A 24,990-nucleotide genomic window follows, 5' to 3' on the forward strand; every position below is an offset into this window, starting at 1 on the left:
GTGACTGAGCAAATGTATCAGCCTGCATGAAGCATTTAAATGACTTAATATCCATCCTCATTTTAAAAATGACATTATCTTGAAAACTATCACTATCCTTTGCTCTCACTGTATCACACCTCCCATCAGCAGCCGATTTATATTCAGTGTAGTAACCATAGCTACGCATGGCACAAAAGATACATTTTGGGTTAGTGCCTGGTTTTATCTCTGAGCTTTTAACCCCCGATGAGCAGAGGCGCAGCTTGAGATCCTTGGCCTCCTTTGGTCGCTCCACAGTCTAAGCTGGCAATTATTGCTGTTTGAGCTTTTTCCATCAGAGTCCCTCTGCACTGAAATAACATGCTGGGCATCTCACTGTCCTCTAAAATATCTGTCTGTTCATACTGTTTTTGATTTGTTTTACGTTGATTCTCATTCACTGCCCACAGTAGAACGCATCTATGATTTATTTATTTTTATTTTTATTTTACCTGACATTTGCTGCAGTTGCCGGCATTGAGCCTCTAACAGGGATGCAGTGATGTACGGTTCCCTGCCATGCAGGTGCAGGTTTGAACACCTCTTTAAATCTCCACCATGTCAAACCAGTATACAACATGTTGTGATGGAGGAGGAGGGTGTATGTGTCTGCCTGTGACGGTGTGGAGGCCCAGAATAAAATGTGTAGGTAGGCCTATAAGTAATGTTGTTACTCAAAAATCTTTTAAAATACACTATGTTTGAAGTCAGAACTTTACTTAAATGCAAATTACATCAATTTAAGATGCATTAAATCTAAATTATTATTGCTGTAATTAACATTACTAAGTGTGTTCCTGTACCCAATGACTCTTCTCGTGCTACTATTAAACTATGTGCTGGTATTTACCATATATATACTGTGGATGTTGTCTGCCATATTCACATTGTTATCACTGATGATAACATGATGCTGAGCGGGGGTGTGCCAAAAGTTCAAATTTGTTGAACTTTGACCCGGGCTGCATTGACTTTTGTGGGCGCAGTCAATAGCTATCGACCACTGCATGAACTGAAACATACTTTATAAAACTGTACAATAATAAATTATTCTAATACTGAGACCACAAAGGAAAAAGATATTTGCTTTGCAAAATATCAGCATGTAGATACAGCTACCAGGTTTCTTACAGAAATACTGTTTGAGCTGATCTCTGTGTCTGAGATGAACTGTTAGTAGCATTAGCGCTATAGCTAATACTGCGCTGATTAATGCCAAACCTGCAGTGCAAGTTCACTGTAATGTAAATGTGCATTTACATGGTTTCAAAATGAATTATTACAGCTTGTAAAAAGCATTCAGTTACATTATACTCCACCAGACCCTGCATGCTTGTACAATAGCCATACTCTGAAGTTCTGGTGGCATCTGCCAACTCCATCAAATACACAGTTCAACTTCACCACACAACAGACTGTATGGGCTTTAGCTGCTGCAGTAACGGGCAAGTCACACTTCACAATAAATAGAGGAATGCTTGCAGTGATTGGTTGTGAGCAAAACCATACAAATAGTAATTTTTCCAGATCTGGGTACCAAAACATTCGAAGGCAGGTATCGTTGAGTACTAATACCCAGCCCTACATGCCAGGGACAATTGTCACATATGGTCTCTCTTTATACTTTGGTTAAAAGAAAGAAAACAAACTGTATGTCTTCTTTACAGAGAATTCTGACTCTAGGTTCAAAGTCTTACAGGAGCAGTTGCAGTGAAATGCATGATACAAACTGCTAAGACATGCAAACAAAAACAGGGATCATAGAACTGACCCTGGTACTTCAGCTTGGTTTTCTTGCTTAACTCTGCGTCTGTGTTTCTGCTTGGTTCTTTTGTAGGAATAATCTGTAGCGATGTTACACTCAAAAGCAGACTAGTATTGACCTTTCAAAGCAAAAGCATTCTAGCATGATATTTCGGTGCCTTGCTTCACCCAACCAAACATCACATGACCACCCTTAACAAAGCCTCGTTATGTCACACCCGTGTCAGAGAGCTGGTTGTGAATACAGGATGTTCTTGTCAATCTGTATTTTAACACAGAGCAGTAGACTGTTTAAAAGTGATCCGTTGTTAATGTGAAAAGACTTCTGAGCAGCAGTTTCATCATGTTCTCAGACTGATATACAAGCACAACGCTAAGGGTTTGGCCAGCAGATGTTTGTGATTGCATCAGATGCTCTGAAACAGTGAACCATCTTCACCACAGTTGCTTTATAATGATTCAGTGCTTCAGAAAGTGTCATTCCTCCATCACCAGTAATGTGGCTCCACAGAGTGTGTTTTAAATCCTCTGGCTCATGTTGAGTATGTGCGAGTCAGCTGGATCTACAGAGGGGGTATTCCCCATGGTTTTGAGATAATTACTTTCTTCCCGTATGACAACCCTATTGAATTTAGATTAGGCCAATAACAAACCTGCGACACTGCGTGCCCTCTGCATCGCATCCTGTCGATGGGCTGTTAATGTGCCCGACCTTTGTCTCATTTCTCCTCGCGTGGCATCAGCTGGTCCCCCTCTGCAACCACAGCGGCTGCCCACAGGCGGGTACAACCAACATAGTGGCAGATGAGGCCGACAGAGGAAGTCTCATCAATAATGGAGAGCGGTAGCTGTGGGAGAGGTATTGTGGTGAAGTCAGGGAGAATTGCAGCTGGTGTGTTTTTATTATTTTTTTCCAAATGGACATTTTGAAATGACACTCCCTAGAGGCAGTGTGTAAGAGGTAGGAGGCTATTAATAGCTGATAGGCTGAATAAGTTGTCAAATGTATGTTTAGATATGGCCATATTCCAGCACATTTCTACTGTGCTGTTCTGTCATTATTTCCCCAGGGTGCAGAAAAATAATTAATAACATAGGAAAGTATAGAAATGCATACTTTTTTAAGCTGATTTCTTTAAAGGCCATGCAGATGGTTTTCATACTGTATAATAAAAACATGAAATAACTGCAGCTGAAGTCAGCTACATGGGTGTGTAGTCCTAAAAGGCACACCCCATGAAAACGAAAACAAAAATGTCATCAGTTTCCTGCCAAGCAGCGTGTAACTGCACCTCTTCTGAGGAAAAGACTCACACAATGATCAACTCTCCTGACAGCTGTCCAGATGCAAACAGAAATCCCATCACCGAGGCACTGTGAATGACCCAGTGGCTGTTTTAGTATGGCAGTGTCTCCTCCCAGCTGCCATCCTGCTCATTCCCTTTCTTCAATGCCCCTCATTGTATCGGGCAGAGGAGGCCCACTCTTACTCACATCTCTCGTGCTCTTGTTTCTCCAGGGGCCAGCCCTGAGGACGTGAAACTGTTGGGAGAGTTTGGATGTCACCAGTGACACAGCTTCCCACTGCGTTTGACCACCTTGAACTGCACACATCTCTGCTGTCCAAGCGGCACCAATTAAGGCAGGCTTGAGACGAAGAGTTGTGGCAGTATCAGACGACACAAGGAGGAAAGGAATACGCTGGAGGAGGGGCCTGTGCTTGCTGCAGACGGGCAGAGGACTGCTTGTGAGTATTCTATTGTTCTCATTGTTGTGAGGGAACACATTTCCATTCAACTGACCAGCACCGTGCCACCCATTCCCAAGCTTTTATTGTTTTCAGTAGAGCAAATACGAAGTTTATAACCAGTGTTCCATGTGAGAATCAATGCAAGATATTGATTACTTCGTGATGAGCAGTGTAATTTGCTGGCTTGGTGATGTCTTTAAAATACATGAGGATATTTTTGTAAACTGTCTCACGCGCAGCGGCCGGGCTGACCTTGACAATCTTGCTTTGTTCTTTATTTCGCTCTCACTTACGCCCCGCATTAACAAACAGAGCTGCCTTATTTATTCTTTTTTTCTTTTCCCTTCTAAAATTAAAACTCTGTGAGCATCAACGGATGTTGTTCAAGGTAAAAGGAGGATGCAGGTGATAATACCTCCACCCACCATCTTTCTCACTCTCTGTCTCACTCCATCATGGCGGCCTTCCTACTTTCTGTCTCACCTCCTGTCCAATAGATGTTCCATTTTCACCGAGAAATCTAGCAGAGGAATTAGGTGGAGGACAGGGGCAAAATGATCTGACAGATCCACTTACCTCTGCTGCCTGCGATCTCCCCTGGCCTCTGATAATATTAGAGGTTGATATATACTGTATATGGGCATAGTGCACGCAGGCATGGAGGAGAAGGTCGGGAGGGGGAAGGTGTGAAAGCTCAAGAGCCGATGCTGCTGATGACAAAGCCGAAGAAATAATCTCAAGGTGTGGAAGCAGCAAATGATGAGATAGTGAGGAGGGGGGAGAGAGAAGGAGTGAGAAAGGCTTGGCTGTTAAATCGCTTGTAGGCTCTGTTGTCTCCTCACAACCAAAGAAAATATCATGATTTCTTATTGGCAAGCCCAGGGTAAGATGAATCTAAACTTTATACTCTCATATTGCCTTTTGCCCGGTGCAAACAAACACAGCTGAAATGAGACAGGTTAGTACACAGATCTATAGGACTTACATAAACCACAGTGCCCTGGGATCACACCACCAGTCAATAGCAATGCTTCACACTGCACCAGCTATTTAACTTTTGTATATTAACACCAACTTCTCTCAGACAATGAAAAAAAGCATTACAGTGAAATAAGAACAGAACTTTTGTTAAAAAGAAGGTCTTGGGTGTGCTGTCACACATAGTAATCAGTTGGTAGCTATGTTATTTTTCTACAGACATTCATAGGCTCCAGAGGATGAATCCTCCTCACTCTGATGATCCTAGACTTTGCCTCTAACACCACCACATTTTTGGCCTCTTGCAGAATGTTTCCACAACAAGTGAATTAATTGCCATGACATTTTGCACAGCACTGATGATTCACAGAGGACCAATCCTCATCTTAGTTCTGAGTTACTGTGAAATACCTCAACATCTACATGATGGCTTGGCACAAACATTTGTAAGACATTTATGGTTCCCTGAGGATGTGGGAACTGCCCATTGGTCCGACAGCCCATTGGTCCGACATCCCATTGTTCCGACCATATTAAACCCATTGTTCAGAAGTCCCGTTGTTCCGAAATCATCATGATGCCCTGTGGTTAAGGTCTGGTTAGGTTTAGGCACAAAAACCACTTGGTTAGGGTCAGGAAAAGATCATGGTGTGGGTTAAAATGAAAAAGAAAGTGACAAACACATAAGCTGTGAGCCTGCTTCGCCTCAAGCCTTTCCCAGCTGACCCAGAGCCGGTCGCAGTGCACCATCAAGGTAGAAATACGCCCGCTGGGAGCCGTTCAGCACTGCGGACCATCGGACTAATGGGATGTTGGACCAATGGGCTGTCGGAACAATGACATGGACCCAAGGATGTAACCTGACAACTTTAGGGATCCTCTGACTGTTCATGCAGTGCTATCACTGAACTGTAAAATATAATGGATGTAGCCACAGTAATGTTATGCACTGGTTTGTGGATTCCCAAGTCTGGCATTTTGGCCTCCACCATCTTGGATTTTGGGAGCCACAAGTGACCATATTTGGAGAAGAGGGACGAACTAGCTCTAAGGCTAACTTCTAGCTTGGTTAGCATGGTGCATTTACAGCTATGATTAACTGTGATATTGCTAATGCTAATCACCAAAGAAAAACAAACAAAATGTAGCCTACTTACTGGAAAAGCCCAACATCTGCATCCTTAGACGGTCTTTTAATACAACCAACTGCTGAACAAGTTTTTTTTAGGAGGCCAAAACATTACAATTAACTTTCATGATCTGGAAACACACTGAAATAGCTTCAGCTATAGCTACACCTTTAATCTGTGGCCATTAGCTGACCTGCATAAGCATCATTTTTAAGCCCTAGAGGTTGCCGCTTGGGGCTGTCATCAGGTCGAATTTTAACCTGTCCAATAATTTGATTTTCGACTAAATACCTGCAAAGCTAATGGATTCCATCAGCCTCAGCTGCACTTTGTGTTAAGTGCTAATTAGTAAACTAAACAGAGATGATGCAAACATTATAGCTGTTTAGCATAAACATAGTCACATTGTCAATACGAGCATATTGACTAATTAATAGCAAAGTCTCAGAGGGTAATGCAATCCAATACAACAGCCCTGTAATTAATTATTTTTTTTATTTGTTCACTTGTTTAAATGTGTAGTTAAGTTTCAGTAAAGCCTATTTATATAATTTTTTTTATGATTTTATTTTATTTTATTTTATTTTGAGACTGTGGCATTATGGCAAAAATCATAATCACAATTATTTTGGTTAACATGATTACTCTTTGACTGTAGTTACATCATGTGTTTATTCAACTTAAAAATAAACTTTGTCTTTTAACTTTGTTTTTTTTTTTACTTTAAATATGTTTCAACTGAAAAACAAAAATAAATGTAAAAACAGTTACATAAATAACATACAAATGAGAGGGAGAGACTTCGTGCTTTTGTCAGAAGAGTTGTCGACTGCAATTACTTTTAGCAGCATGCATATGAATTACAGTATGATGTGTTTGAATATGTTCCTTGCTTTGTCTTTGATGTTCTATTGAAGTCACTAAATTTGTTGTTAGTTTTTTTTCCCAAAAAAGCACTTAAGAAGGTCTAAAAAGTCGCTTAATCTTCCAAAAGAAAGTTCTTGAGTTGCCTAATTGGCAACACTGAGTGCACCACCGTAAAGTTAAGGATTGCGCTGGATTTATAACACAGAGAATGCAGCACAATAATCATTATATCTCAGTTTTCTTGTTTTCATAATTGCTATAAGCCAACTATTAATCCAAATAAAATCTGATTAGTCGCCCAGCCCTAACTGTGGCAGAGAAGTATTGATTTTCCTCTAATGTCACGTTAGAAGCTGCAGCTTGTGATCTTGTTTTATTGGGCTTCATTATATTGGAACCATATTGCATTACATTAAATGTTCATACATGCAATATTCCCACCGGCAGCCTCGCTTTAGGCGAACTGTTTCTTTCAGCATGCGAGAAAAGGCACGATTCCATCACGTCTTCATGATCATAGTTTTATTTACAGTTTCTCCAACAAGCTTAGAGCAAATAGCATATGTTATGTAATAATTTAGATAGCACTCCCAACCTCTTTAATTGGTGTGAGCTGAATTAGCACTGACTAATCAACGTAGCAGCCTCTCATCATAGATTTATAGACAACCATGATTGCTGCCAGGGTGAAATTAACTCTTTCGCTCTGCAGGGAAATGTTGGAGGATGCCTGGCTGAAACACACACTGTCCCTCCCTCTCACACACACATACTCACCCTCACACGTATATGCAGATGAGACTTGTCTGTTCCTTCTGGCTGTCTCTGTAGAGCTGTCACACATGCTGCGTCTTGGAGCACCAGGAGACCGGGGTTGACTTGAATTAAACTGAGAGGATGTCCTTTCCAGATCTGCAGAGGGCCACAGAGACACATCCGCCCCCAGAGAGAGCCAGTCAAAAAGACAGAGGGAGAGGGAAAGAGAAGGAGATGAATGGAGGAAGAGAGGAAAAAGAAGGGAGGTTGGAGATGGGGTGGAGAGAGGGAGGAAGTTAATAAAAAAAGAGGCAGGGAGAAATTGTCTGTGAGAGAGAGGGATGGAAGATGAGGTGGAGAAAGAGGAGGACACTAGAATAAGAAGAAGGGAGGGAAGATAAAACTGTGTGTGTGGGTGTGTGTGTGTGTGTGACAGAGTTTGACAGAAAAAAGGAAGAGGAGCTCAGAAGAGCTAAGGCCACCAGACGCACCTACAATATAAATCCTCTTTTCCCTCTGCTCTGGTCAACACTGGCTAAAAATCACAGATACGGTTAAATACATGTATTCAAAATTATCATTGCACGTTAAAGATGAAACTTGAATGTCGGCTTTATGTTATCAGATGTGTGGGTGTTCAAATACAATCCAAAATCTGCAGTGTTGAATATGGAGACCACAAATCTTCAAAAAGTAATCAATTAATTAGATTTTATGAAATAATTAATCATACAAATGAATGCAGACCGAAATTAATGTGCTCATAAAAGTGTGATATAATCCAATATATTAAAAAAAGGTTATTCACTGGAATTTAAATTTTATTCTATTTTATTTAAAAAATAATATATATTTCATTTTATTTAAATTTAATTTTGATCAGCAAAAAATTAACAAACAACTGCTTTGATAATCAATGCAGACTGAAATAAATGGTGTGCTCATAAAAGCGTGAAATAACCCAATATATTAAAAAAAAGTTATTCACTGGAATTTAAATTTTATTTTATTCTTTTAAAGATTATTTTATTTTATTTCATTTAAATTTAATTTTGATCAACAGAAAATAAACAAAAAACTACTTTGATAATCAATGCAGACTGATATAAATGGTGTGCTCATAAAAGCGTGAAATAATCCAATAATTAAAAAAATGTATTTCACTGGAATTTAAATTTGATTTAATTTAACTGAAAATTTTAAATATTTACTCTTTTTATTTTTTATTTAATTTTAGTTAAATTAAATTTTGATCAACAACAAAAACTTAACAAACAACTACTCTTTTCCTTGATAGAATATCTTTTCAGCCATTGCTCATACAAGACAAAACATTTAATGACATCATCTCAGGTTATCATGTTGTGATGGTCATTTTCACACTTTTTAGAATATTATCTTGACCGCACCAACACATTCTCACTCCCAACCCATCAAAAACCAACGCTTGGTCAGTGGCCCTACCCGTCACAATATGACGCGCTATAGATAACCCTCCTTTGTCAGTTTTGGACACTCGGGGACAGCATGTTAATTTATGTTGTTTTCAAAATAAACTTCTATGTACAGCTTCTTCTGGTCGTTAATGTATATGGTCTCTAGGTTTGGCAACAAACCACATAATTAGGTTTAGAAAACACATCACATACATCACGTAACATAGCCCATGTCACTAGCCAGTAGCAGATCCTGATATGGGCCGAATGGGCGTTTGCCCAGGGTGGCACTTTGACACGACGTGTGGGGCGGTAGGAGTGGCAAGTGCTGGAATTTGTCATTTATGTGACGCAACACAGGCTCCACTCCAACTGACTGTGTGTTCAGTGCTGTGCTGCTCTGCTGTGTGAGCTTTGTGTTACACACTGTCCGTAACTAGCATAGTATGCTACTCAAACTAGCACAGCATGTTGTTATTAAAATAATTCAACTGACTCTTCACTTTACACAGGACAAGAACAGCAGGCTCCTGGGTGAAAGTCCACTTTACCCATTCACCAGCTCTCCCACCCACCCTTTGTTGACTTTCTCACTCTTTATATTGTAGTGTGTCTCATACCCTGGCTAAAGATTGCGTCAGTGTTTCAGTGTCGGGCCACTGACCAAGCATCAGTATTTGACAAGCTGGGAGTGAGACCAGGTTGACCAAACATGACTTTATTAATCAAGAAAATAATCCGCAATCATAATGAGCCCTAACAGAATTAGATAAAAAATAAATCCCTGTAATAAACACTGTTGTTACAACAAAGAAGCAGGGTGAAAGATAATTTTGTAATGTTGAGTTAAGTTCTTAAAAAAAATCATTGTAATATTTCACAATTTTTCGGTATATGCTTTGTATTTGTACTCCTTTATTCTTTTTTCATTGTGTCATATTTTCATTTTATTTCTTTACTGAACACTTTGTGTCTCCAAGGACTGTAGCCTCCAAAGCCTAACCCTTTTTAAGATCCATGTGATTTAAGTGTTTCTATACGATTGCTAACACATGGCTCATATGGCTATGAGCTGTGTCTGGCAGTTTGAAAGCAGGAAGTATCAGGATTCTGGTAATAAACATTATAGCAGAGATACTGGATGAAGCGAGATACCCCACCGTAGGCTTATCCAATGTTAATGTTACTCTTCCTGTCTCTTAAGTGGGCGTGGTTAGCTCTCCCTCCAATCAGAGCCTGTTCTCCCTCAACTGAATCAGGAAGTGAGCTGAGTCGGGTATCTCGCTTCATCCAATATCTCTGATTATAGTCAGCAAACATAGGTAATACAGCACCATCTGTATATTGAAGAGTGAAAATTCAGATGTTGTATCCTATGTTAGAAAAAACAAAAAACACTGGATGTACTTTATGTGTTAATCTGCCTCCGTCTTTATCACAGCTGCAGCATTCAGACTAATCTCCCAAACAGAGGTACATTGTACCAGTGTCTAAAGAGCTAAGCATATACAAAAAAGTGCAGTGTATGTTTAGAATAGATTACAGTAATGCATGTCCTGACCTAAGGCTGCAGAACAGATTTAGAATAGACCATCATTTTCTATATCCCACCTCGAGGCATTGTTATCAACAGAAAGTGCATTTCCCATTCTGTTCTAGCGTCCTGTGTCTCTCCCTTGCCCTGGATGATAAACACGCTAGAGACCAAGGTTTTTGTAGAACAAGAAATTGGAACATAAATTATTAAGTGAGAATGTGCCTTCCCAAAAAAGCATCCATTGTATTTCCTCCTCATGCCTGCAAACTAGGCAATCCTTGAACTTCCTGCCTAGATTTCAGCTCGGTGATAGGGCGAGTGTGTTAGTCTTAATACCGGGAAGAGACTGCTCGTCATTGACGCTTCACCAAATCTACTGTGAGCTCTTTGCAGTGTCTCTTCTGCCCTTTGTTGCACAAGCTCTTTGTTCTGTAATGACATAAACCTGCTATGCAGACGTCCCACAGGCGACGTTTTCTCATTTCAATTTCAAAACATTAGCTGCTGAATTATTCCAAGATTAATGATGAAATTCCAAGCATGACGCACAATCATTGTATGTGATTACTTACACAGAGGGGAAATGAGCAGTTCAAAGATAATAACACACACATTTGGTGGTTTTAGAGAGTGCTTAAATGCATCACTGTTTACTTGGTTTTTCCACCTACACTACAATTACATTCGTCTCCTTGGCAGTTTTTCTGTAGCATTAATTCTCACAAGCCAAGCGAGTATACAAATGGCTGACCTAAAAAAATTGTAGTGAAAAAGCAGCTGCCATGAAAATGCTTTGTGAGTTAGTTTTTGTGCTTTTTAGTTTATCTTGTGTTCCACCAGTCATTTATAAGTGCCTTATTAAACCAAGGCAGACCTTTGAACTTGAAATTAAACCACCCACTAATTGCTAACTTCTGAATAAATCATGACTTCTTCTGACACATTCAGAACAGAAAATGTGCACAAAAAAGTTAGTGATTTAAAATACTTTGAACTGCTGCAAGAACAGATAAAAGTATTGCATTCAACAGCAGCTCGCATATTCTGAACTGCAAAATGCGCAGCACGTGTGCAAGGACACAGATTTCTCAAACATGGATAATGTTGTATTGTAAGGTTAGGAGTAAGAAAGTGTTGTGCCATGATGCAACTGTTTGCAATTTCATTGTTATCATGAGAAATTTCTCTTAACGTTTCCCTCTTGAACATTGAATTATTCAGTGCACAGCAACCTGGTTTTGGAGTGTAAACCATGCGCAGAGGAGTTGTATGGCACAGATACTGTAACAAACACCACATGCAGGAGGCGTGCAAACAGAATCCCAAATACTGGTGAAAAACAAGTATTTTTTAGCACACAAAAGGCTAAACTGAGCACAGTAGATCATTGAAAGTTCAGCATTTGAACAACTCCATTCCACCCAAACCAACATGACCCAAATAAGGAGTTCAGTCTCCCAGACATTTTGGGATTTATCCACGAGCCAGCTGGCTGCAGCGCGGTATGGTACCTGCACACAGTGAGCTCCTGCAAGTCTAGATAACTAGGACTGCTCTAAGACTCAGCAAGGTCCTGGGGAATTGTGAAAGTTGGCGTAGAGTTGTCTGATGAAACCCACACACATACAGACAACATGCAGCCATATGTGCACACACAAAAACACATGCGTAGACACAAACACATCCACTTGCACGCACACACAAGCCGGGAGATGCTGAAGGCTTTTAAAGAAGTTAAATCACCCTGAAGCCCATCAAACCACATCAGTATGTGTGTGTCATTAGTCAGCCCCAGGCCAGCTCAACTAGCAGCAGTTAACAGGACAACAGCCTTGACTAAAGCACAACCCCCCCCCAGACTTGCACCGTCTCCTTTGGGAAGCAAACAGGGATACACCAACATTGTCTCGCCCTGGAGCGATACAGCACCAACAACTCCCTCTGAGGCAATCTTATTGCTCTATTTTCTAGCCCAGCATATGGCCACTGTGTATAATGAGTAATGTCTGGGAGAAGAAGCGTGGTATTTTTATCCATATCATCAGAGCTTTGCACACTCAATTATATTTACTCTCACACAGCTTGTGCTAAAGTCTCACCAGGTTAGACTTTGGTCTGAAAAACACAGAACCTGGTAGGTGGGAAAAAAGACCAATCAGTGAACTGAAAGGCGCAGGGGTCATTTTAACTCGAAGCACCTCATCATAAGTAATTATTTACATGAGACATTGCACATATACAAGGCCATCCTACCTCCCAAGCTACCTCAGGACTTAGATCTGTTTCCATAGTAACAATCAGTGACACCAGCTGAATAGTGGCACCAGATGACAAAAGAGCAAAACCTACCTTGTAATTTGTGGTTTGCTAACGTGCTGCAGAGCAAGCAACTAGAGAGGAAAAAGTTTTTAGAGAGTGCAGCAACCTGTTGGAAAATCATCAGTCATTTTTCGTTTACACAGAGAAACCATCCTGATCCTGACTGACGAGACTGTAGAAATACTGAGCCCTGCCACATTAAGAAGGCACAGCATCTCAGCTTTGCTACCTGCCTTTTCTGCACTGACATTACATGGTGCTGGTAGTTTATTGTACTGTTACACTGGTCAATTAATTTGACAGTAAAATGTCCCTGCAAGTGTTAAATCCTCCAGAAATCAAACATTTTCTGCAGGAGAAAAGGGAGAAGACATGAGACACAGTTGCTCTAGTTAGAAAAAAAAATATTTTATTTACCCAGAATTCATGATAGCTAGATAGTTTTGTGCAAGAGATGAATTTAGACGTTTGAATTCTAACTATTAGTGAGATCTAAGCCATAGTCTATCTTCGTTAAACCAGACCCTGGTCTCTTGAGTAAAAGTCAGATGCTAATGTCACCCCGTTGTTTATCTGGTGTGAACATCCTCTGTCAGGAGTGAGAAAGGTTCATATCAATGTCTCAAGTGAGGGGAGAACTCTTCAATCATCCAACATAAAAGAGCACTGACTGGACAAGGACATTGTCTGTTGAGCAGCACCAGACAACAAGTGAAACAGTTCTCGTTTATTTAGTGCCGCTGCTGCGCGACGCTACTGCAGAACAACAAAACAAAGACCTAGAAAAAGAGTGCAATTTTGGTACCAGACCAGTATAGTTTCAGTAATAAGCTGACTGCTCTAATGCCATTCATGGAATATAAGGGGTTTTTTGTCAAGTATTCCAGACAAGAAGGGGTGAGTATTAATATGGAAGCCCAACATATGTCACAGAAATATAATTTGACTGCATCAGTTGGTCATTATTCCTGGGTAAGCAGCAAACGTCCTACTTTTAACAGAACCATTCATTCAGTGTTGCTCAGTAGGTCTAGCTGTGAGGCAGTCTGGACTCGAGTCTGATTTAGTCACTTCTCATTTACTCTTTGTAGCAGGCAGCGTGAGCAGTACCCTACGATAACAGCAAGTGAGTAAGCGCGAAAAGTCAGGGACTCGTGAGCATTCAGACGTTCGATAGATTGGCCCTGTACATAGTGAACACCACAAAGATTATCCAAGAAGATTTGTTTGTTCGTTTTTCGCCCATCACTAGTAACACCTGGAGCAAATTAAGTCTGAAAACGGTGTGTGCCATTTTGCTACGGTTCCTGAGTAAAAGGACATGTTTAATCAAAGTGGTGTAAAACAGTGTGCAGTGAGCTTTGAGGTAGATGTTGCCCAGTCAGCAGCGACATGCATATAAACCAAATTCTAGTAAATCTTTACTTAATGTAAGTACAATTTTTGTTTTTATTTTTCACTTGCTTTGGCAGTGTAAACGTGTGTTTCCCATGCCAATAAAGCCCCTTTGAGTTGGATTAAAATGAACTGAATTAAACCCTGCCTTATTAAATAGCAGTGTGCACTTGCATAAGAAAACAGGATGTTCAACACACCACCATTTTTTCAAAGAAACATTTTGCTGTGTTTGGTCAGGGCTGAACGCAGCCCTTTTTTGGTCTGGATTGTCTGAGGCTCTCCTGCTGTGACCAATCATTGTAATTTTGAAATTTGAGATGCATCATCAGAATCCAGAGTTGTCAAATTTGCATATTATGTGTGGATGCACATGCAAAGAAACAAACAAAAAGATGAAGATTAATGGTTGTTTCCTGATTTTGTCGTAGAACACGATCAAAGCAGAGAGGGTGACATTGAACAGCAACCTCTGAATGTTCCGAGCTTGCTAACCGTGACAGAACAATGTCACATGCACACACTCATCTCAGCCATACACTGAGTGGTTATGATAGAGACACAGACAAACACACATGCAACTGAAGCAATGAGCAGAGGGAAGCTGTACGAAGCTGCTTCCTCATGTAGGATTACATCTGAGAGAAGGGATGTGCTTGATGTTCTAGTGTGCCCTGAGATCTCAGCTCTGTCTCGCCTCAGAGCTGCATAAAAACCAGAGTGTCAGTCTGAATTGGACAAAGAGGCTAATCAATAGTAAGCCGGTGAAAATCCTCTGCGATGCTCAACCACAGGTTATTCCATAATGCAACAGCATTAGAGAAAGAAAGGGTCATTTCTCTGCCCACTGGCATCTCAAAATGCTCAAGACAAATTGAGCATGAGCCAGGAGAGGAAAGCACATCCTACTCAAAATCACATTAAAGGTCTGCAAAATGTTCAAAAGAGGATACGGTGCTTTTGGTGAAAAGCTGTCACCACAATTTTGGCTCTGTTTTTAGAATGATTTATCACATTTTAGATCTTTATTCGTCCCTGCAAACAAATTGATTGACTGACTGACTGATTGACAGCACCTGAAAAGTACATGAGAGGTTTGTTCACATTTAGGAAGTTTTTAAAAAAAGTTTTAAATATTTCATGAGATAGTGAGTGAGACAGAATGATTACTAATGAAAACTGTAAATCAAACATATTGAAAATATAACCAAATATTGTCAAACATTGCAAGGCAATTATTCAAGTAAGCACCACAGCTACATAGATGAATAGCTGTGTTAAGCCAGTGACCTTTCCTCTTGCCTAATATCTAGACTCCATCCATCCAACTAGAAATCTTTGTGCTCCGTTGAAATGTCAAAGGGCCAGAGGGGTCAGTCAAACTTCAGGGATACATTCATCAAACTCACGATAATGTGTCACCTCCAAGGGGTCAGAAACACATCAGTTTGGTTAGTTACCAACCAAGAAATCTACTTATGATCTGTATTTCAGTGCAGTGGAAGTGATGAATGTTTGAAAGCTACAAGGCGTCACTTTAGGGCTGAAAACATGATAATTAGGATCACCTGCAGGCAGACTGAGATGTTTTTAAAATGCATTGCATGTGATGTCATGTTATGAAAGCTGGTAACTGTAAAAACATAATTAGTATTATTGTGCTTTAACATAAAGATCTGTTTGGAGTATTCACAGTGCAGTGTTATGGGTCTTTAAGCTGGGGGGAAAAAACAGCCTTTGATTTGTGCAATCAGCAGACCTTAAGCAGCACACATGCTAAAAACAGAGTGATCGACTGCAGCTCTGCTAACACCTGATTGTTGCTCAGTCCCATCCACAACCTCCACTCTAACTTTGTTATTGCCCAATCCTCCCTGGACTTTACAGCTGGATGGCCTAATTGGAGCCATTTCCACATATAATGTGTGAGCCCCAAGGGGGTTCATTATAGATACTGGGTCGACCCGCCTCAGCTATTCTTCAGCCCGACATCAGGGTCTTATGGTTCAGTGTACTGACGGAGCAGTAGGGTTTTCCTCAGCCTACAGGCTATTGATCACCATTAGGAGGGAGGAAAGTCATGCTGGCTTTAGTGTGTGACTGTGTTACTATGGGCACAGGACTGGGCACTGCGGAAATGACTCACCTTTTATGAGTCAAGACGAAACTAAAGGGAACATCATTATGGCTGTTGCGGTCGATGGAAAATAACAAAGTAGGCCATATGGTCGAGAAACACGGTAGCACAGAGCTGGCTCAAACAGACCTACTGTAAAAATTGTAAAAATCTGCTTGTTACACATTGCTAATATAACCTAAGTGATTGTAAAGGAATGGTTTGACATTTTGGGAAAATATTATAGACTATTTGCTTTCTCACCAAGAGCATAATGAGAAGATTGATACCACCCTTTTGCTAGTCTGGTAAACTACAGCCAGCAGTCAGTTAGCTTAGCACAAACAAGAAACAGGAAACAGCTAACCTGGCTCAAAATCTGCCTACCAGCATGTCTAAAGCTCACTAATGGATACAGAAACCAAAATGTTAAAAAAAAAATAAAAAAATAGAAAGACAAGCTACAATTTTACGAGGGTGGTTCGAAACTATTTCTTGGCAGGGTGCAATGACTTCCTGGAGTCTTGGCTGCCAAGAAGAAACTGTGCATGCTCCAAGAAATAGTCCAGCAACTGCCTGTAAAACTACAACATGTCCTTTCTACATTTAAGTTCTTGCACAGGACATGTTTGTGCGATTTAGACGTGTTGTCAGGCAGAAACTGTAACCAGACTAGCTTTGTAGTCATTGTGCTAGGGGACATCCCTAAGCCTCCGAGGTCCTGTGTCTCCTGATACTAACATAAGAGCTTTGCAGTTCAAAGTGCAGAAGAACAAAGGTATATGGACATTTCAAATGCAGTTTGAATAGGAAGAATCTTCTCAAATATTAATGTCTAAACTCAGGAAGACTGCCTTGTCTTGAAGACACAGGTTTCGAGGAGAGTACACCAGTAGGCTATAAGCTGTAGGTGGATAATTTCAACATTCTGACCCAAGGGAACAAGAACATTTTGACCTAGAAAAAAAAAAATAAAACATTGCTGAGACATAAAGCCCATTGAAAGGTTTCCTTAATAAGTCATAATAAGAGGAGACTGAGCTGAGGACCATATACTTGGGCTAAACTAATCAGCTGCTGCCAGAAGCTTCATACATACCATATAGACATGAGAGTGGTGTCAACCTTTACATCAGTATGTTGAGCATGTTGGCATTGCAATTGTGACCATGTTAACATGCTGCCCTTAGGATTTAACGCAAGTATACATCCTCACTGTACTCTTGTTAGATAAGAACATGTCTGCTTTGATCTGGTAGTGAAAGTATTTAAGGTTACATCAGATTGATAGCAAATAAGCAGATACTCTGTAGTGTCTGGCAATGGCACAGTCCATGTTTCATGTTTCGGATAGCAGCTTTATGTTCTGCTATACGCAATGTAAGGTTGGTTTGTCCTGCATTTATTGAACTACATGGATACTTAACATATACATTGCATGTGTGGACATACAGTTGTAAAACTCTTTGATTGACTGTATTGATTGATTGTATTTCAAACCTGTTTAAGGATGATAATGATGATGATATTTAAGGTTACGCTTGGGGTTGGGTGTATTTGAAGTCTTGTCCCTCATTATTTTTATTATCGCTAATGACACAGCACTGTTGTTTTCACGGGTGCTTGCACAGCATTCATGAAGCTTAAAGTCGCTCGTGGATTTGGTGACAGCGTTGCCATCAGTCACCACCGAGCTGTAATCTCAGCAAAGTCATTGCGGCGTTGACTCAGTGGCACCTCTGTAATGTAGCATCAGCAGACACACAGTCGCTGTGTCAACACTGTTCTGTCGGTGTCATCTTTCTGTGCCCCCGGGTGCTCTTTGAATATGCTTGTGCATAGCTGCATACAAGCAAAGGACAAATAATAATAGTAAGTGATAAGCAACGATTTGAAAGGCCAGCAAAGAGCGGATTATCAAGGCTCGGGTTGAAATGTCAAAGGTGCCTTGTTTTTACATTGAGCTGGAGAGTATGCTGACTTGCTACTTCGTTAGGCCTGCATACAACATCATCACTTATTTGACATTTTACCAGAGATCTTTAAATGTCAGTGCTTTTACGGTGGTATTCAAGAAATACCATTTGTGTGAAAGTGGTGCATATGTGCTAAACTGCTTTTGATATGGAATTATGAGGATGAGGAATGAGTTGAAAGTTAAGACTGCTGCCGAGAACTATTTCCATTGCATTAGTAAAACCAGGTCTTTTGCTAGCAGAACACATACTGACAGATAATTTTTAGTTGCCTTTGAATGCTATTCACAGTGTTTGGACTACAGCCCTTGATGTGTCAACACATGAGTGCAAATACAACTGTGACACGAAAGGTGTTGGGCTTTTAGGTAATCACTGTGTTCATGAAACACACCACATAAAGCATTAGCAAATGGAATGACTCACATGTGTAGTAAGCATGGGAAATAATAATAATGTTGCATCCACTAATTACCAAAGCTATTAAATGAGTCTCCACCACAAATTAGCTGTCTCCTGGGGCCCATGTTTTACTGGCAGGTTCAAAGCTAATGACAGCATGTCATAGAGGGAAATCACATATACCAACACTCTGACTAATTATGTAATTAAGAAAAACACCAGAGATGGACGTGAGCAAACTGGCAGCTGCGTTGAGTCCATAATTGTTATGTGCCAAGTTCATCTGCCTCTGCATCAGCCATATCCTTAAAAACCTCTACTTATCCTGGGGAAGATTTTTCTGAGTTTGCATGCTATCCTCTAGGACCTCACTGATTTGAATCCACAAATGCAGCCACGCTACACTGCTACACACTCTTGACACCGTAGAGCCACCCACTTTGCTCATGTTGGTCACGGAGCTCCACTCCATTATCCCCACTGGCTTGTTTGTCCAACCCGAGGCTGCTGGTGTCCCCATATGTCACTTTTCATACCATCAGTCTAAGTTTCACATCTCAGTTTTCCATTTTCATAACTGATGCAGTTTAGGACATGTATTAAATATTTCTTATTTAATAAAATTCAGTTTGATCGTGAAAAAAATTCCTTCAGATGCCCGACAATTCTAACCCATTGTCAAACAAACAGTGAATTTTCTTAACAAAGACTTCCCCTAAGGAAAGCTTTCATGTCTCATTTTCTTCTGTATTTACACCAATTATGTCCCATCCGAAAACAAAAATCTCCTCTACACTGTCATTGCATTGAATCAAATCCCCTAGGTTTAATTAGCGATGATCAGTTTTATAATTATATATATTTTCCCACCACAAGGGCATATAATTGGGGGACTTCAACGCTAGGGAATTTTTCATCTGAGAAATCTATGGTCTAACCCTCATTAAGGAACTCAGAGCTCAGCAGAGCTAGCACGGTGAAGTCTGAGAGCGAGAGGGTGCAGCAGAGAGTCGAACACCGAAACTCCCTCTCAGGAAGCAGCCTTTAATTAGCTAATGAATCTGGGAGCTCCCTCTGCCAACCTTTGACCTTATACTGAGGCATAATAAGCCTGTTCACAGTGCAAGACATGTCACATGTAGTTGAAATCAATACCCAGTACACTCAAAACCGCCTTTAATGAGATAAATGCTGCGCTTTCTCTTTTATTGTTAGGAACTGTTGAAGTCCACATTCATGAATCATTCTCTGAGACTCTCAAAAGGTTGTAATGTATTGATTTAGTGTCATTTCCAACAAAAGCCCCCGCTTCATGATTGATATTGTTTGTCATGTTGACAGCACACAAAGGATTTACACTATAACCAAACCTCTCATGGCAGCAGTGGGAAAACATCTCTTCTAAACCATGAATATGTTTTTAATTTCCTCATTGCTACAGGGCATATTAGTCATTAAAAAAAGGGGCTTTGGTGACTAGTCACAGTGTCAAAATAAGTCAGTATTAGCATAAAGTTCACCCTGCAAATTAAATTTTGGTCAGTGTTGCTTATGAGCAGCTTTTATTCTCATTTAGTAATTATAACTGCAGTGGTATCAACAGCCTGTTTTTATTTCCAAGGCATCAAATACCGTCACTTTGTTATGCCTCTCTGCTTGTTATATTGATGCCGAGGGAACACTTCAGCATCTTAAGCCTCATTTCCACCAAACACTTTCAGTATGGTACCTTCTGAACCAAAAGTAACCCTTCAGACATGGCACCTAGACCCTAGCGTTTCCACCGCAACTGGTACTCTTAAATATGGGCAGGGTTGTTGTCACTCACTGCTCTGTCCAGCACTCCCTGTATTTCCTCATAAATGGAAAGTCTGCACCTTGTTTATCGTCCACAGAACGGGGCATGCATTCAGAACAAAATAGGTAAGGAGATAGGTGGATAAAACAAAACTGAAATTTCAGTCAGGAGACTGCAGTTTGTGTCCAGTGTGAAACCAAAAGTTAAGCAATATAAGGTCGTCATGCGCTGACGTTATTCACTTATTTACCTCACATTATGTGGTTAAGTTAATTCAAAACCCAATCCTTTCTCTAAACCTAACCAAGTAGTTTTCTTGCTTAAGCCTAGCTGCGAACATTTCACAGCATTAACCATTTGTTGCAATGTGTTTCAGCTCTGTGGCCTTCATGTCATGAGACATAGAGAGGGCAATTCATCAGTGTTTGAGAATGTGTTGGTATCAATCCTCTCATAACTCTTTGCAAAAATGTCGAAACTGGTTAAACCTATAGAGGTGCAAGTCTTAGATAGTCCTTCGATATAATGGAGTTGTATACTTTCGATGACGCAAATCTATACGTGTTAGTTTGGTTGCCCGCACTATTGTTTGCGTCCTTGACTCACAGATAAATACGCTTATAGCAATCACGATAAGGAGAAACCACGAGACTGTGTTATTTGCCGTCTCTCCCTGTGGTCTCCCCAAGATGACATCTCCCTTGACTCCATTCTGATCAGAGCTGAGCTGCGCTGACCCGACATGGCAGGTCCAGGTCTCAGTGGCAGCCTGTGCAGTCCTGGCGGGGCTCCTTCAGTCTGCTCAGCCAGCTGTGAGAGGCTGCATCATGCTCCCAGGTCCAGCATTGGAAATGTGCCCTGGGTGAGCCGCACTATAAATTAGTCAGGATAAGTTAAGGGCAGACTGCGCTGGGCTATCCCCCACGGTTATCAGCAGAGAAGAACCTGCCCGAAGGTTGGTGCTCTTAAATCTTTCATCATTGCTGAGGCAGCCTGATCCAGGCATGGACTGGAGCCATCAATCAGGGCCAATGCTCACAGCTAATGGGTTATTCAAGTTTTCCTGAAAATGAAACAGCCATCCTCATCATCTAAATCAAGCATGCATAACAGCACTTACTGCAACGCTCTCTGGCTAATTTTTTTATCAAACAGCATTTACAGTGATTGGGTCCTGTGCTCTGCAGATAGTGAAAAATCTGGCAGATGAAAGGTTGATATGCTCTGTAATGGTTTGCATCTGCTAATCACACTTCAGACGCTCTTTGGTTACTAACTACTGCATAGATTATCACCATTGTCAATCCAGGATGTACGTTTTAATTCCAGTTAGCATGATTTAAGGTAAACGTGAGAATATGACATGATCATAAACAACATAGCTGTCTTTCCTCTCGCAGCCACACACAGTGTTCATACAGTAGCTGCCTTCTCTGCATTGCTATTATTAGCTTGACTCAAAGCAGCCAGTTGTTTCATGAGGAGAGGATCAAATTTTGAAGAGACTCGCTCCATGGCAGGTGTGAATTGGATTGATGGAACAAGTAACACAAAACTAGCGTGAAGGCGACCTTTCGCTGAACCCAAATCTAGAATATGAATAGTAGCATAGCAAACACAGGCACAGTAGACATAAAAGATCTAATTTAAACAGAGGAAACGCTTTCTCCGACGCATTCTTTTTTTTTTTTTTTTTTTTGGCGTGTGCAGATCCTTGATATTCTCAGGCCCGTTTTAACTCCAAGAACTTTAAACACTCGCGTTCACATTTTGAAAAGCGAGATAATTGCCAACTCTGCTTGAGATTTCAGATTAACACTGTACAGTATGTCATCAGTTCCCTCTCTGCCCACAAATGAGTTTAATTAGTTTGTGAGAAAAAGACTTCAAACTTGCCGCAGCGCACCCTGGTCTTTAAAACACAAGATCAATCTCAACTCCACCAACGAGGCAGCCGCTTTTGTTTTTTTTAAATCCATTATTTTTTTTTACAGTACCTCTGTTTAAGTGGAAAGAGAAACTAATAAAGCGAGCCTATTAATAAATCTGAGTTATTTAATATACTGCATACACACTGATGAAAAATGGACGTTTAAGGTCATCAAGACATCTTAATTTTTGAGAATTAGAAGTATTACACCTGTGATACAAACACACACTTACTAAAAAAGGAGTGCATGTAGGAAAGGGAAATCTCAACCATGTGGATTTTAGGTGCAGGCAGAGGTCAAGCTAATCTCCCAGGCTCGACTAAGAAAGCATAGCTAAGCAAGACTTCATTTCCTACAGGCATTGTGGATGCAGCACAGGTTTAACAGGCTGACTTTGTAATGTTTCTTTGCAAATGTATCACAAATTATGCATGAGTGATGCATATTTCATATACAGTTAGCTAGCTGCAGACTGAGAAAAAAAAATTAGATCCACTCAACTGCTCACTGGGGAAAAAAAACAAATAAGTAAAAAAAAAAAAAAAAAAAAAATCCCCTACCGGCTACCTTTAAGGTGGGATGTTTTCTTGCATGTTACTCAATGCGTAAGTTGACATGCATGCATGTTTTCTGAGGAGTGCCTGTAGTTTGTGGTTCCACGTTTTATGTGTGTCCTGCATTGTGGATCCTCCACTGGTCAGATCTTGGTTTTGACTTGGTCATGCCCTGCACTTGTCTTGGTCATGACTTGGGGTCTGTCCCAATACTCACACTTCCCCTCAAAAGTCCCTAGCCCTTGTTTTTGTGTGAAGGGCTGTGTCCCAGACTTTAGGGAAGTGCTTTTCAGCCCTTAAAATCCCCATTTAATTTGAAGGGCCGTGCGATGCACATTTACGAACCCATCTCAACTGAGGGGAAGATTGAATTTCCCAGGATGCACTGCAAAACTATCCAGCCACTTGAGTTTTCCAGGAAGATGGCAGCCTCTATGAGAAAGCCATCCCACAGTTTTAAGTGCTATTTTCGCAAATAAGCATGCAAAAATTCCAGAATATGTCGGAATGTGTTATGTTTCTGCACATGCAATGTTATCTGTAAGTGCTGAGTTAGAATATGAATGCTTGAAAATCGCTAATTCACGATGTAGCTGACATGAATACCAACAGAGTTCTCCGTGCAAGAAGCCTACGTTAATGATACGCGTGATGTAGGTGAACACGTCTGTTACGCTAATTTGCATGAAGTGGCGTCCCAATTCGTAGGTAAAATTCCCTACCCCTCAACACTACCCCTTCGTCATTGAGGGGAATCTATCTGGCGAGTGCACTTGAAACCAAGGGGTAAGGTTAGGGGAAGGGAATTGGGATTGGCCCTTGGTCTCAACCCTTTAAAGTCTTGCCGTTGTCTTGATCTCAATACACTCTGGTCATGATTCACTCTCAGTTTCAGTGGTCTTGACTGCAACACTGCTTTGACGTTGTGTTAAACAGTTTGCTCAGTTTTAAAATTTTCGGATAATTTTTGGATACACACACAGGTGCAGAATGTGTTTATATAAAGACATGTATAGTGTGCCACTTGTAGTGCATTTTATGAGGTATTTTTAACTGTAACATCATGAGCTGTCTGTTTCTTCACAATTCATCTGAGTAACCAAGCCAAATACCATGCACGTTATTAAACTTATGATAATTCTGTGCGTTGATATCCCAAACAGGCGAGAAAGCCTAGACAGATCACCTGCGTACTGTACCCCAAAAGCAATTAAGTCAGTTGGAATCAATGCCCACAGATTCAAAATTCACTGTTAATAACACCTCTCGGCAAAGCTTTTTGGGGGTGGCTGTGACAGTAACATCAATAATGATCTATTGCAGCGGCTTGTCTTCCAAGGTTCCCCAGATATCCCTGCAAACTGTTCAGGGCTTCACCAAGCTGGTCGGAGTCTAATGAATTCATAAACGAAAGCGAACGATTGGACATACCAGGACACACCATCTCCAGAGAGCCTCACTTCCCCGCCGACTAGAGAGTACATCAAAATGATGCCACAAAGCAAGCAAGAAAAAGATGATGTTATTATTGGGTCCTCGGGAAATAGGAGATGGTCGGGGCTGAGGGAGCACAGAAGTCAGAGGCAGACTTGATAACAAACTTGGACACATGCCCTCGCTTAGTCTTTGAAGACTCAACTTTATAAATCTTAGGGAGAGAGGGAAGAGGGAGAAGAAAGAGGGAGAATGTGTGAGCCTGCCAGTGCTGACCTGATGGCTCTGATATTCTCGTCAATGTGAGGGACTGTGTAATAAATTATCAGCTCACTGTCCAGAGCCTATTAAAGTAATTTTATAGCCCAAACAATAGTGACACATTCAACATAATACAAATATGTATCTTTATAAAGAGAGCACTTTATTTTGTTAAATGTTCATTCAAATTTACATATAAATATGTTTCTCTGGAGACTGATATGAAAATGAATACTGCCTCATCTTGGAGAGGCAGTCTTTTAAATGTTTCTAGTTAAAATAATTACTTACTATTTTGGAACAATTTGACAAAGCTAAGTGTGAATATTTTTTTGTTTTTGTTACCCCTTGGAAATCTTAATTCAGTATCCACTTACTAGTTTATTTCCCCATGCTTTTAATTACATCTTGTGGTCTTTGTCAGCAGTTTGAGTTTCTCAGTTTTCATCATGTAGCTGAGGTAACAGGTGATATTACATGAAGTTCCATACCTTACAACTGAGCTATTTCCAAAAAAACGTCTGTGTCTGACAAAAACGAAATTCCATCTGCCAAGGAAGACCAT

General features: G+C 40.6%; 1 protein-coding gene across 3 annotated transcripts in view; it reads left to right on the plus strand.

The window, feature by feature from the left end:
- Positions 1 to 24,990, plus strand: part of b3gat1a (beta-1,3-glucuronyltransferase 1 (glucuronosyltransferase P) a) — an 86,982-nt gene that overhangs the window by 34,591 nt on the left and 27,401 nt on the right. For all 3 annotated transcript variants that reach the window (XM_049577139.1, XM_049577141.1, XM_049577140.1), the window contains exon 2: positions 3,305 to 3,532. The gene's annotated coding sequence lies outside the window, so the exon portion shown is untranslated. The remainder of the gene's footprint in view (positions 1 to 3,304; positions 3,533 to 24,990) is intronic.

Source organism: Epinephelus fuscoguttatus, linkage group LG5 (assembly GCF_011397635.1).
Source record: "Epinephelus fuscoguttatus linkage group LG5, E.fuscoguttatus.final_Chr_v1".
In the NCBI taxonomy this organism is placed as follows: domain Eukaryota; kingdom Metazoa; phylum Chordata; class Actinopteri; order Perciformes; family Serranidae; genus Epinephelus; species Epinephelus fuscoguttatus.